Source organism: Colossoma macropomum, unplaced genomic scaffold, assembly GCF_904425465.1.
Source record: "Colossoma macropomum unplaced genomic scaffold, Colossoma_macropomum, whole genome shotgun sequence".
Taxonomy (NCBI): Eukaryota; Metazoa; Chordata; class Actinopteri; order Characiformes; family Serrasalmidae; genus Colossoma; species Colossoma macropomum.
In genome coordinates this window covers 25113077-25126080 of record NW_023494788.1, presented here as the reverse complement: position 1 = coordinate 25126080, position 13004 = coordinate 25113077, and the positions used below count along the sequence as shown (strand labels likewise).

General features: G+C 37.4%; 2 long non-coding RNA genes across 2 annotated transcripts; one reads left to right on the top strand and one right to left on the bottom strand.

The window, feature by feature from the left end:
• Positions 1–448: 448 nt before the first annotated feature.
• LOC118807088 lies at positions 449–4899 on the top strand. Its single transcript, XR_005007164.1, has 4 exons — positions 449–529; positions 3328–3387; positions 3882–4043; positions 4171–4899. It is a non-coding gene; the product is annotated as an uncharacterized LOC118807088 (long non-coding RNA).
• Positions 4900–11622: 6723 nt separating this feature from the next.
• Positions 11623–12761, bottom strand: LOC118807089. The gene is made up of 3 exons (XR_005007165.1): positions 12710–12761; positions 11905–12104; positions 11623–11736 (listed from the first exon to the last, which is right to left on the bottom strand). It is a non-coding gene; the product is annotated as an uncharacterized LOC118807089 (long non-coding RNA).
• Positions 12762–13004: the final 243 nt, after the last annotated feature.

Below are 13004 nucleotides of genomic sequence, written 5' to 3'. Positions count from 1 at the left end.
ATGATTATGTTCAGTGTGGATAATTTGTTGTTATTTCTCTTGGACAGCCTAATCTAATGAGCGCAGAATTACAGAAACTACGGATCATATACCAACACCAAAAAGTGTATTATCGGTAACCAGTGGTCTAATTCCTCACCTGGTGGCACTCGATAAGCACGTATTTCGAAGCTAATGGCCACACAGCGAAGACGGGTAAGAATACCCTGCTTTTAGCTGCAACAAGGTCTCACAAACATTAGTACACATACGACGAAAAGACAAGCCCAGATATTCGTAACACAGACAATTTATGAATCGTAGTTATTTTACAATCAGTCTTAAGCTCCAGCAGTTGCGTGGGTATGCGCACAACGAGCTCCCGTCCACTAGTAGCGCTGTTTCGGTAAATCCACACAACCTGTCTGTCACATTATGAAGAAGAATTAAATAAAGCGCGCCCTAAAACGTAAGAATCACGCTCATGTTTGTGTGATGTTTATATGTAGATACAGCCGTGTGGTTGGTGATGCGCAGAGAACCTGCTGATGTGAGTTTTTCCTCTGGTTTTATAAAGCTTATTTCATTTAATAGTCTATTCAGGGGATCTTCACTTGATATAGTAGTTATTTATTTACACTGATGGTTAATGCTTTGTAACTAAATTATAGCACTCCTTAATCCGTGTAGATTTTCATAATAGATTAACGTTAGCACCTTATTACACGAACCTGAAGTTAGCTTCTTGTTCGAATTTTCCCGTTCCACCTTAAATGGTGCAGTTTCAGGCACCAGAAAGTGACTACTGCAACATTTAAGGTGGAACTTGAACAAGAAGCTGGCAAATAGGAAGCCAATTTTAGCTTCGTCCTTCCGTGTATTAAGATGAGAAGTGATTCACACACTGATGGATTTGCTGATTGTGTTTTTACTGGAGCTCGCGCTAAACTCACGTCAGGTGCAGACTGAATAATTTCCTCCGGACGGCTAATTAGAACGATCAGTTATTAAAGAAATAAAAGCTACCGACAGCAGTCCGTGCAACCTAGATTAAATTATGTCTGAGGATTATAACAAATCTGGTGAAATCTGTGGCCGATTTAATCCTAAAACACATCATCTCTCAATACAAGTGAATTTGTTCATAAGCGGACGTTGACCGCTCCAACATGGCGGACGCGCAGACGCGTCGCCTCACATAGAGTACAACAAGCAACGCGGCATCTAACTATGTCTATCTATGGTCTGCCCTATGGAGGATTTCCTGTTTGCGTCACAGCACCGCTGTTCCCCTTACCGCTGCGTCACGAAACGCCGCTCCTGTGAGTTCTTTTAAAGTTCTTTAAAGATGGAGCCAGAAACTTTGATTTTAGTATTTTAGCCTGGCCACTTCCTATTCCCGCCGTTATATCAAAAACAGGACTGCTAAACAGAGGGCGCTCGCGAGTGAGTCCTCAATGAATGGGAGTAAATGGCGCTCAACAGCTAAAAACAAAAAGTTAATAGTTTCTAATCACTTGCCCAGAACGTTTCTTTAATTTTATAAAGTAGAAGAATGTATTTCACTAAAAAAAGCAAAGAAAAATCACATATATTTTCTTTTTTCTACAGCAAACGGGTTTTGGGCAGCAGAAGGCGGGCTTTACTGCTAGAGCGTGATGATTGATTGGCGAGCGGAGCAGGTCATTGGCTGTTCGCGCGCACTGACGTCATGTACATACATGAGGTGCCGTTTTAAACTCCTATAACTCGAGTTTTAAAGCTCTTAAATATAACAGCACTGTTAAAATGTTTTATGATATTCAGTGTTCATGAAATATTTACGCATTTATAAACTATGATTTTGCTCAAATGCTCCATACCAACCCATTCATTTTGGACTCACTCGGGAGCTCCCTCTAGCGTTTGAGAAAACCGGAAGGCACTGCAGAGTGGTAATTCTCCTCTCTACAAGTTCTCTGTGGAGCCTTCGAAATGGGACAGCCTAGTCGCCGCCTCTGTGACGCAGTCGGCCTTCAAATGCAGCCTCCGAAGGACGCAGCCCCTGAAATGGGATGCAGCTTTTGTGGGAGAAAATTATCTCAGGTCTGCTAGTACTTCTCTGCAAAGTGGAATACACAAGTATTTAAGCATTTAAAATGTGAATCCAAACCATAGGAAGTGAAATTGTTCTGTTTCAATGGAACTTAACACTTCTAGGGGGCTAGTAAACATCACTTCACAGAAAGCTGCAGACATGTTTACTCATCAGTGCACACCTCGTAGCACCTGATGATGTTGCAGGGCATTCTGAACGAAGGTATTTAATTAACTGCAATTCACTTAACTCCTATGTTTCCACGCCTGGTTATGGAGTAGCCACAGGCTTTCACATTTCTGTTTTCCAGCTCAAACACATCCAGTTCAACATGGGAAGGGTTTATTAATTCACTAATTACCCAGATTAGGTGTGTTGTAGCAGGGCAAACACAAAAACACTAATAGAAACATAAAAATAGGCAGAGAGTTCTCCAAGATCAGGGTTATGAATCACTGACATCTGTGCTCAGCTTGTAGGGCAGGACACTACACTAATATTTTTGTGCTTTCTTGCATCTAGCACACCTAATTCAACTCAATAACTAATAATGGGCTGGGTCAGGTATGCAGAGTAAGGCAAACACAAAACCAAAATTGGGAACCACCGGTATAGGGAATATAGGGCAGGGATTTCACACTCTGGTCCTGTAGCCCCCCTGCTCTGGATTTTAGTGTTTTCCATGCTTCCAAAACACCTACTTCAACCAATCAGATAATTGACAAGCCCTTCCTGAGTTGAAATGGTTGTTTTAGAACAGGGAAAATGGACAGGGGGCTTCAGGATCTGGGCTGGGAACCCTGATATAAGGATTTTGCTTTGGAACACTAAATGGAATGCAGTTAAAGTGTAAATTAGAAATCATTATGTTAAAAAATTAAATGTGTGCATTTTGCTACTGAGGTATTAGTAGCATAATTATTTTTTTCTGTTTTACAAATACAGGCAAAAAAATCCAGCTAAAATAGTTAAAAAAAAAAAAAAGGGACCATTTGGTGCTTTATAGAACCATTTTAAAAGATTCTTCAAAGAGGTTATACAATATTTTTTCCATCTATCCAAAGAACTGTTTTATTAGGCAAAGAACCATTTAAAGCATTTAAATGTTTCCTTGAGCTGTTCTATGTAGCTTTAGTAAAGAATCCTTGAAGAGCCCCTGTGTTGGAACTGACCTTTGTAGGATGGTAAATCTCTTATAGGGATGTTGATTGGTTTTGATGATTGCTGTCAAAAGTATTGTATTAATTTACTGACAATTTTTTTCTTTTTAGTTGGGAAGTCAACGCATGGCAATGAGCTTGTCTCCACAGTAGATCATGTTGACCTACCTGGTAACTTCAGTTTATTTTTTGTTTAAAGAGTGTATGCATTTTAAAGGATTGCAAAGAAAATCTAATAAAAAAAAAAAAAGTTTTAAGTAACACATTCAAGAATTTACCTGTAAAACTCTAACTGTTCTTTTAAAGCTTCAAGTTTTGGTAACAGATTTCATCTAGTACCTTTCATGGAAATTTAGAATTGGTGGTGATCTACCTAAGTTTTAGCCTGCCATTTGGTTGTTGTTGAATGACAATCAGTTCGCTTCAGTATTTTATGCAGTGTTGCATGTGTGTTTATTTATCACATACTCTCTATTCTCACTACTGTCCCTCACTACTGATGGTCCCTCACTACTGATGGATGAGATTGGGGGATACAGTTAATAAATGTAATTACAAAGTGCACATGTATGGTTGGTCTTTTTGGTAAAAACAACATTTAGTAAAGGTAGGTGTACCTACCTGCCTAATTTTTTATTTTTATTTATTTTTTATTATTACTGGAGATCCTTTTGAACGACTGCAAGAAATTGTTGGGATGATTTCTGAGCCAGTTCAGCCCTGTTCATCTGAGTGGAATGTAAGGCAGTCTTCCACCAAAGAAAGATGGTAGGCTGCCAGACCACAGTTGATCAACAGTGCGTACGCTGCTGAAGACGTATTATCATGTGAGTGCTACTATTGTGACCATACAGCTGTGTGTCTTCCCTAACCTTTTTATTGTGAAGAATGTGATGCCAACCACCACATGCTTCAGGTTTTACACAATAGTGAAGTAATGCTGGAGGGTCCCAGCCCATTTCTCCAACAATCAGGATTGAGAGGGGCAGTGATGGAAACTATAAAATTACTGAGAGAGGTAAATATGCGCCAGCAGGGGCTACAGCTCTAAACAAGTATTTTTGAAATTAAGTTTGTGACACCATTGACAGACTGGAAACTTTATTCAAGAAAACATAGGCATGTTTGTCATATGATCGTGACCAGTGTTGGCTTTCTCAATTATGAAGAACAGTGCCTTGAATTTTTTTTGTAGTTGAGCTGTGTGTTTGCATATTTGGTATATTTATATATTTGGAAGCAATTACTAGTTGTGCAAATATATTATGCATTCTTATTCTATAAGGCCCGATAAACCTGCTAATATGCATGTGATCCAACAGCTTGTCTCCTCTCAGTTGTTTTACCAGGGTCAATCTGCTCATGTGGATCAGATTTGCTCCAAGTGACCCCTGGAAGATATGTAATTCTGATAATAATGAATGGTATGTGTGTTGAATGTGGTAAATGCTCCTCATCTAATGCAGTTGCATTTCATTCCTATAGTATTCCAGAGGTACCCTCATTACATTGCATTTCAGAACATTATGAAGCAAGAATTATATTGTCTTTTTTTTTTAGGCTGTTGTTCCCTCCCTTAGCTGTTCACGTTCTGGTGCCTGCGTTGTGATCCTTGGTGTCAAGGATCTGTTGAAGAGTGGTCTGTGGCCAGCATCCATGCAGTATCAAACTGCGTACTCCAGAGACGTGTTTTTATCCTTTGAAGATGCAAAGGTTTTTGCTCCTGGATTGTCTCGACATGCTTTCATAAAATTTCTAGAGCAAAGGTCTCTGTGATATGGAAGGGTAAATGGTCAGTTTTCTTTTGTATGTTAATGCCCTGAAGCTGACTTCATCTTTTAGTCAGTAATATCATCTTCGGTAATGTATATTGTGCTTATTTTTGTTCTTTTGTAACTAATGCAACTTTCACTAATGTTTAGAATTTTGTAATGTGCACTCTTAAAGAACACTTCAGTAACCATCTTTAGTAAAGACGATGGTTCTATGTAGAATCATGAACACTCACAGAACACATTCTCCACTAATCTGAAGAACGCTTTCACAATGCAAAGAACTCTTTAAGCATTCAAATGGTTCTTTGAGTGTTCATGAAGTTATGTAGGCTTAATATATATCATGGTGAGATGTTAGCATACCCCCTCTTCTTGCAAAAAGACCTTGCCAGAAAACACAATATAACCTTGTGGCCATATTTGGAAAAGGCTGCAGTGAGGTTTACCGAACTACAGAACCTACTAAATATGAAACCATTTCTCTCAGCTTTGCATGCAAAGGCACACTCATCACAATGTGAGATATGTCTGTAAATGTATTATACATCTTGAAACCTTTGAAGACAGATTGTGCGCCTACCTGTTTAGAACCTGCAAACAGATGTCTGCAATGCCCTGCACTTGCTGCAGATTTACTTTTGTTTTCATTCATTTGTGCTATCTTTTAAGTGGATTATAAGTAAATCCCACGTACTAATAATACTTTTTTTTTCTTAAACGTGTTCTAGATACAGAGTTCATATATCCTAGTCCCACTTATCTAAATTGTATCCAAATGTCAGCAATCAGTGTCATGTGATGTAATGTTAGTATGAATCCCTCTGTTGCAATATTTGGATTTTCCACTGATTTGCCCTCACCCACTGGAGTTCAGTCAGATATTCTTGCATTCACATCTTTATTAGCGAGATGTTGTATTTTATTATTGTGGAAGTCCTTAAAATCACCTTCAGTCGTATTATGGCTCCGTGATGTTATGCATTTTCATAAATTGGAGAAGATTAGATTAACGATAAAAGGTAATACTGCTGCATTTTATGCTAAATGGAACTCTTTTCTTTAGTATTTTGATGCACTCCAGGTTATGCCGGCAGATTGATTTTTTTTTTTTTCTTCCCTCTTCCCCATTCAAAGATAAGGTTGTTTTTATTGTTGTAATGTTTGGAAAGTCTGTGTTGGCTGTGAAAGGTGTGTCTGTGTGCGCGAGTGTGTGTGTGTGTGTGTGTGTGTGGTGCTGTGGGGTAAATGTAATTATAAAAACTGAGGTTGCCAGTGAATTGAGCTATTGGAGGCTATCCATCGTTTATTCTACTGTTTATCATCCTGTTTTTCTCCACTCATCAGATGTTTGTTTCCTAAAAAAAAGTGTTCTAGAGAGGTTCTAAGAAAAAGTCTACACCAGATTCATGACATGCTCTTAAACCACAGAACTGTTCATACCTTTGTGCTCTTGAGTGTGCACAGATTCTGCTCTTACCTAAGAACAAATCACAAAATAAGAAAACATTGATGAATGTCAGAATCTTAGGGAAAACTGTGTAAGTGGGTTGTAAGAAAAAAAATCTTCTTAAGAACAGCTGGTGAATGAGTCCCAATGTGTTCTTTTAATTGGTATCCAGATTGTTTGGGGTGGAAGGAACCAGGCAGGCGCTGGAACAACCAAGGGTGAAGAGGTATCATTAATGCAAAAGTCCCTTTTATGATTGTAACTGAATTCAAAACGTCTTCCGATATAACGTTTGCCCTTTTTATTTGTCACAGGTAGAGCAGGTGAACAGCTACATGCCACGTGTGGCCCTTACCACCAAACATATGAGCAAAGAAGGCAAGTAGTCAGAACGCAAGGATTTCATTTTATTTAAATATGGACATCTTAAGGTTGTTGTTGTTGTTGTATGCATGTTTTATTTTTGTTTCTTCCTCGCTACAGTGAGGACTGTCATGGTTACTATTCATGTCATGAGGTGGAACTTGAGGAAGGTAGATGCATTGCACACATCACTATTTCAAAGATATCCGAAGGTACTCCTATTAAATGATGAAATAAATTTCCTACGTGATCAAACATGTCAGGTAGCTTTTGCTTTTGAAGTCACTCAGTGCAGTTGATAATGCAATCTTCAGAATTTCATACTTCCTGGGTCTGTAAAATTTTATGGAATATGCACTGTTTATACATAAAGTGCTAATTCAGTGAACACTCTAACTTGCACAGTTTTACCCCATAAGTGTTTAATCAGCCAAGACATATTGGTGCCTACATACACTATATAGACAAAAGTATTGGGACACCTACAAATTACACCAACAGGAGCTTTTATGCCACTCCATTCACTCCATAGGCATTAATTTGGAGTTGGTCCCCCCTTTGCAGCTATAACAGCTTCCACTTTTCTGGGAAGCTTTCTACAAGATTTCGGAGGGTGTCTGTGGGAATTTTTGCCCTTTCATCCAGAAGAGCATTTGTGAGGTCAGACACTGATGTTTGACAGGAGGGCCTGGCACGCAATCTTTGTTCTAGTTCATCCCAACGGTGTTCGATGGGGTTGAGATCAGGGCTATGTGAGGGTCAGTCAAGTTCTTCCATACCAAACTCATCCAGCCATGCCTTTATGGACCTTGCTTTGTGCACTGGGGCACAGTCATGCTAGAACAGAAAAAGGCACAACTGTTCCCACAAAGTTGGAAGCATACAGTTGTCCAAAATGTCTTCGTGTGCTGAAGCATTTTCCTTCACTGGAACTAAGGGGCCTCGGCCAACCCCTGGCATTATCCCTTCTCCACCAAACTTTACAGTTGGCACAATTCAGTCAGGCGGGTAATGTCCTGGCATTCACCAAACCCAAACTTGTCTATCAGACTGCCAGATAGAGAAGCGTGATTCATCACTCCACAGAATGTGTTTCCACTGCTCCAAATGTTATGTTGCAAGATTATAATAAATTATTGCAAGTTATAATAAATTGTGATAAATATATCATTATATTATATAATATAAAAATATATATTTTTTAACATAAAATTGTGTATATATATATATATATATATATATAACATTTTAACACTCCTAAACCTTGTGGAAAGCTTTCCCAGAAGAGTTGAAGCTGTTATAGCTGCAAAGGGTGGGCCGACATCATATTAAACCCTATGGATTAAGAATGGGATGTCACTCAAGTTCATATGCATGTGAAGGCAGACGAGCGAATACTTCTGGCAATATAGTGTATGTGTGTGTTCTCAAATTTTGATGCACCCTGTTTTTGAATTTGTGTCACAAGCAAGACATAACAAAGCTGAGCACTAACTAATAATATAATATTAATTGACACAAAATACTTATTTTTATATCTCTATGATGAGCCTCTAACCAATATCTATAGTAACACTCTGTATGCAGTTATGACCTTCCACTGAGAAACATGCCCCACTATTAAGCCATGCAGAAAACTGCACAGCAATCAAAACACTAGTAGACTACCTTATTTAGTGTGATTGTTAGATTAACAAGTTCCTTATAGCACAATATGTCACCATACAGCTCGCTAATGTCAGCATTAACAGCCTTTGCAAAAGCAGCCAGTTTGGCGTTACAATGTTTAACTGAACATTTCTAATTATGGTAAAGTGAGTCAAAGCATATGAAATGTAATATTGTTATTTACAGGCTGTGCTGAGGAATGGAAACTGTCAGGGAAATGATATATGAACAGCAGCAGAACCCAACAGTCACTCAGAACATCTCTCTGTATGCCTTAATTCACCAATTAAAATCAAGTAAATGTAATAAACCCTTTTGAATATAAATATTAAAACTGCTTACACAGTAGCAAGGTTTTTGTTGCCATCTGACAATGTTTTTTTCCCATTTGCACCTTTCCAACTTATCCTCTTGCCAACATTGTCAGAAAAAATATGTGAAAGGATGTTCCATGTTACGTGTTTTGTGTCGTGCCCCCCGATAGATGCTAGAGAGGATATCTAAAAGACAAAAGTTGTGGATTAAAGTACAAGATATTCTTTCTAAAATATCAGTACTTTTAATTACAAAGTTTAACTGAACTGGTTCAGCAAAAGTAGACATCAGGTTAAGTATGATGAATAAGTTTCATGCTGTATTGCACTGTATGAGTAACATGAGCCAATGATCATAATTTGAGATCTACCTGATTCCACCATGCATTTGTAGGGGTAAGCGATATGGCAAATATATTATATTTTGATACTTGCAATACCAGATATGTATGCATCACAATATTTTAGAATCTGTAGTATTACATATAAAAATACTATTATAATAATTACATACCTACAGCTAAAGTCATTTATTTTATTCACTGTTTTACAAAACTGCACTGAACTAAATCAATTAAACAGGCCTAATTATATTCACTTTGTAAGGAAACATGTAAATAGTCAGGGATCTATAATTACTGAAGATGTCCACAATATGCTTCGAAAAGTGTATTTATACTTTTCAGCAAACCTGGCCATCCTATTTCTGTGGCTAACTAGTGGATTGCATCTTGCCATGTAGCCTCTGTATATCTATTCTAAAGTCTTGTGCAGACAATAATCATTGTTAAATACACACAAATCCACAGGGATATGTGGATTTTTCTTCATTATGATGAGAATTCTCATCAGAATGTAATAAGCTACCAGTCTCTTTGTGGTTACTCTCTTTATTCTAAGTAATGTTCCACACAGTTGTTTTTGGTACGTTTTTGGTCTTAGGTTTGGCCGATGTCTCTTACTGTTTTATTCCTGTTTCTCAGCTTTCTAATGGTTTCCTTAACTTTCATTGGCACAACTGTGGATGAAAACCCTCGATTCAAAACATAGATGGATAGATAGATAGATAGAGAATTACAGAACGATAGATAGATAGATAGACCAACAGACAGACAGGCAGGTAGATAGATAGACAGACAGACAGACAGAGACTTGTAGAACGATAGATAGAGAGAGAGAGATAGACAGACAGATAGACAGACAGAGAGAGAGATAGATAGACAGAGATAGAGAATTGCAGAACAATAGATAGATAGATAGATAAATAGATAGATAGATAGATAGATAGATAGACAAGTACAAAATGATTAAAAAAAAATAGGTCTGTGGAGGGACTGAAACAAATCTATGCAATGGCTGGAGAGCAGAATCAGGAACCAAACCTAGGTTATTCAAAGTAGCTCACAAGATTTTTTTAAAAGAAAGTCTTGTAATTCTTAATAACAAATTGGTTAGGTGCTTTTACACAGTGCTGTATAAGGATACAATGACAATTTAAAAAGATCCTATTTTTTTCTCTCTGATTGCATGCCTTCTTGGCCAAAGAAAGACAAAACATGATACAAAATTAAATTTATCTTAGCTTATTTAAATACTTTGTATATGAAACTTTTCTTGTAGGATATTTCATGTAAACAATATGCATGTTTTTGTTGTTTAAGTTTTTTGACTACTAAATTTATTTTACTTGACTTCATAAATTTAGTTTCCATTTTTATGAATGCAAAATTGTTCTTTCGTCTTCAGTTTGTGCAGCCTCTGACCAAATCAGAGCTGTGATGTTTTTTTGCCATATCACACTCCCTCTTGTGCTCTATTGGTTAATAACTCTCCTGCCGTTCGGCTACAGCAAATGAGTTACCAGTGTAAAGCCCACTTTTGCAGCCCCACTATACTTGATCAGTATAGTGGTATACTTATACCAGTGGAAATTCCATTGTATTTGGCAGTATTTCTACTTGCTCAACTGGATCACATTTACTCAAGAGATAATTTACTTTAGAAATTAACTGGTCTTGTTAGTGCTTCAAATACTCCAGTAATGATAATATATGCAATTCTGCAGCTGCAAAAACAGTTTACAATAAAAATGAACATTTCCTGTTTACTGGTGAACTACATATAGGTGACACTATGCCTGGGCAATATCTAAAAAACTAAAATTAGCATAAAAAATGTCTTTTCTAAATGTTTTCAAAATGATTCTAAAATGTTCTAGACTTCAGTATGTTTAAAGGGGAATTCCACATATTTTTCAAATTTTCTGCATAATTCAATCACTGAGATGTATGAAAAATTCATTCAAAGTGCCCTGTAACCTGCCGACTGAGAGCTGTTCACAGTGGTGGAGATAGGAACTAGGCACTTGAAGAGTTTAATACCTTTTAAAATCTCCGTTTATGAACACACTTGCTGATGTCTATGACATTGTTTTATGATCATTTTAAAAATGTTTTGGCCTAAACTGTATTTTCTAACACCTTCATGGCACAGTGGTACATGCAGGGAGTCATAAATTAAATTAGTCCTCAAAGAAAACCTGACACCTGTAGGTTCAGTGGTGGTCTTGGATAATAAATAAAATGGCTATATTTGTGTTGTAGACATTGTGAGCCCTGGTGCCTATCACCACCAACCACTCAACCATTTCACATCAAACCACTATGTTTACACCTCAACCACTGAATTATAGAGGAATTTTGAAAAATTGGTTGAATTATCCTTTAAAAAACAATGCATTTTCCATTGTTATAACAAAAGGGCTTTGGTGGAGTTACTATGCTAAAATTACATATATTAGGTATTACACTCAACCCAACTATCTTAAGCTGTAAGTAATACTCACTAGAGCAGGGAATACTGTCCTGACCGCACCCCCCTTCCAGACAGGTCTGTACAGGCTTGCAGTAGGGGGCTGCTTGGGTATTGGTGCTGAATGACTTCTATTTGGAACCTGTACAAGAGCACAAAGTTTCACTGTGTGGTGCAAGGATTTGCATAAAGTTACAACTCATACAAAATGACAACTCACATTTCAACAGTTTTGAAAAATCACAAGTATGAAAAAAAAAGCAAAAAATTGAAGCCCAAAAATAAATAAATAATTAAAAATGTTACAAACCCATGTACAGGGAGGCTCTGGAGTAGTGCATAGCATCGGCAGGGGAGACGGGAGGAAGAGGTACAGCACTGCTGCTTGGAGGAGGGGGTATGACAGGAGGTGAAAGGTTGTTCTCAGATTGGAGTTTCTGTGAACCTTTGGCTCTCTTTTTTGGTAACACTTCCTCCTCGCTGTCATTGTCCGTGTCTCCAAAAAAATGACTGAGAGTGGGAGAAGAATATTAAAGAAATCGGCTAGGCTGGCTTTATGCAATGAAATTTTCACAAGAATTTGATTAGTTGAAATTTAAACGAAACTTGTGTCACTTGTGTTGCATAATGTAAAGCCTCACACAACTCACTTAAAACCATTTTGAAACTCAGCCACAACAATAGGTTGCTGTTATCACAACCGTTTTGGCTGGTATCATCTAGAATATTTAACATATTAGGACTGCTCTCATACTGCAAATGTAATAGTGATACTTGGAAAAATAACAAAAGGCAATATAAATAAATATGCAAAGGTAAACATGTTGCATCAAATTTTAATTAGCGAGCAAACTAAGTAGCTACTAATCTTGGAAACTAGTAGAATAATTCAGTGTACTGGTCTATTTTATTTAGGTTTGTGTAACTGCCAAGTTCACCACAACCCAGAAGGATAAGCAGCTTAGATGATGAGTAAGTGACTGAGTGAGTAACTGTCAAGTTGCACAGAAATGATGCTTAATACAACTTGCAACCTACATCTAGTTGTGTGAAAGTTTCAAAGTGTAAAGCCAGCCTCAGTTTTAATGAAAAAATATTTTCTTGGAATAGCTTACTGCATGATTTAAGAATTCTGACATCATGTTTTTCCCAGTCTGATCCAGGTTCCTCTGCATTCTTCACTGCTCTTTCTATACGATTATCACTTTTGTAATTTGGCCAATAGGTGACCCCATCAGCATACCAGCTTTTGGGCACCACTGCCACTGTTTTGCTGTTTAGGAATTGAATTAACAGGAACATGTAGAAATCTAGAATTACAAAGATAGATGCCACAAATGGAGAAATATTTTATGTTAAAGATCAGGCATCTTTTACTGACAAATTTATCATCAGTGCAGATAAAAAAAA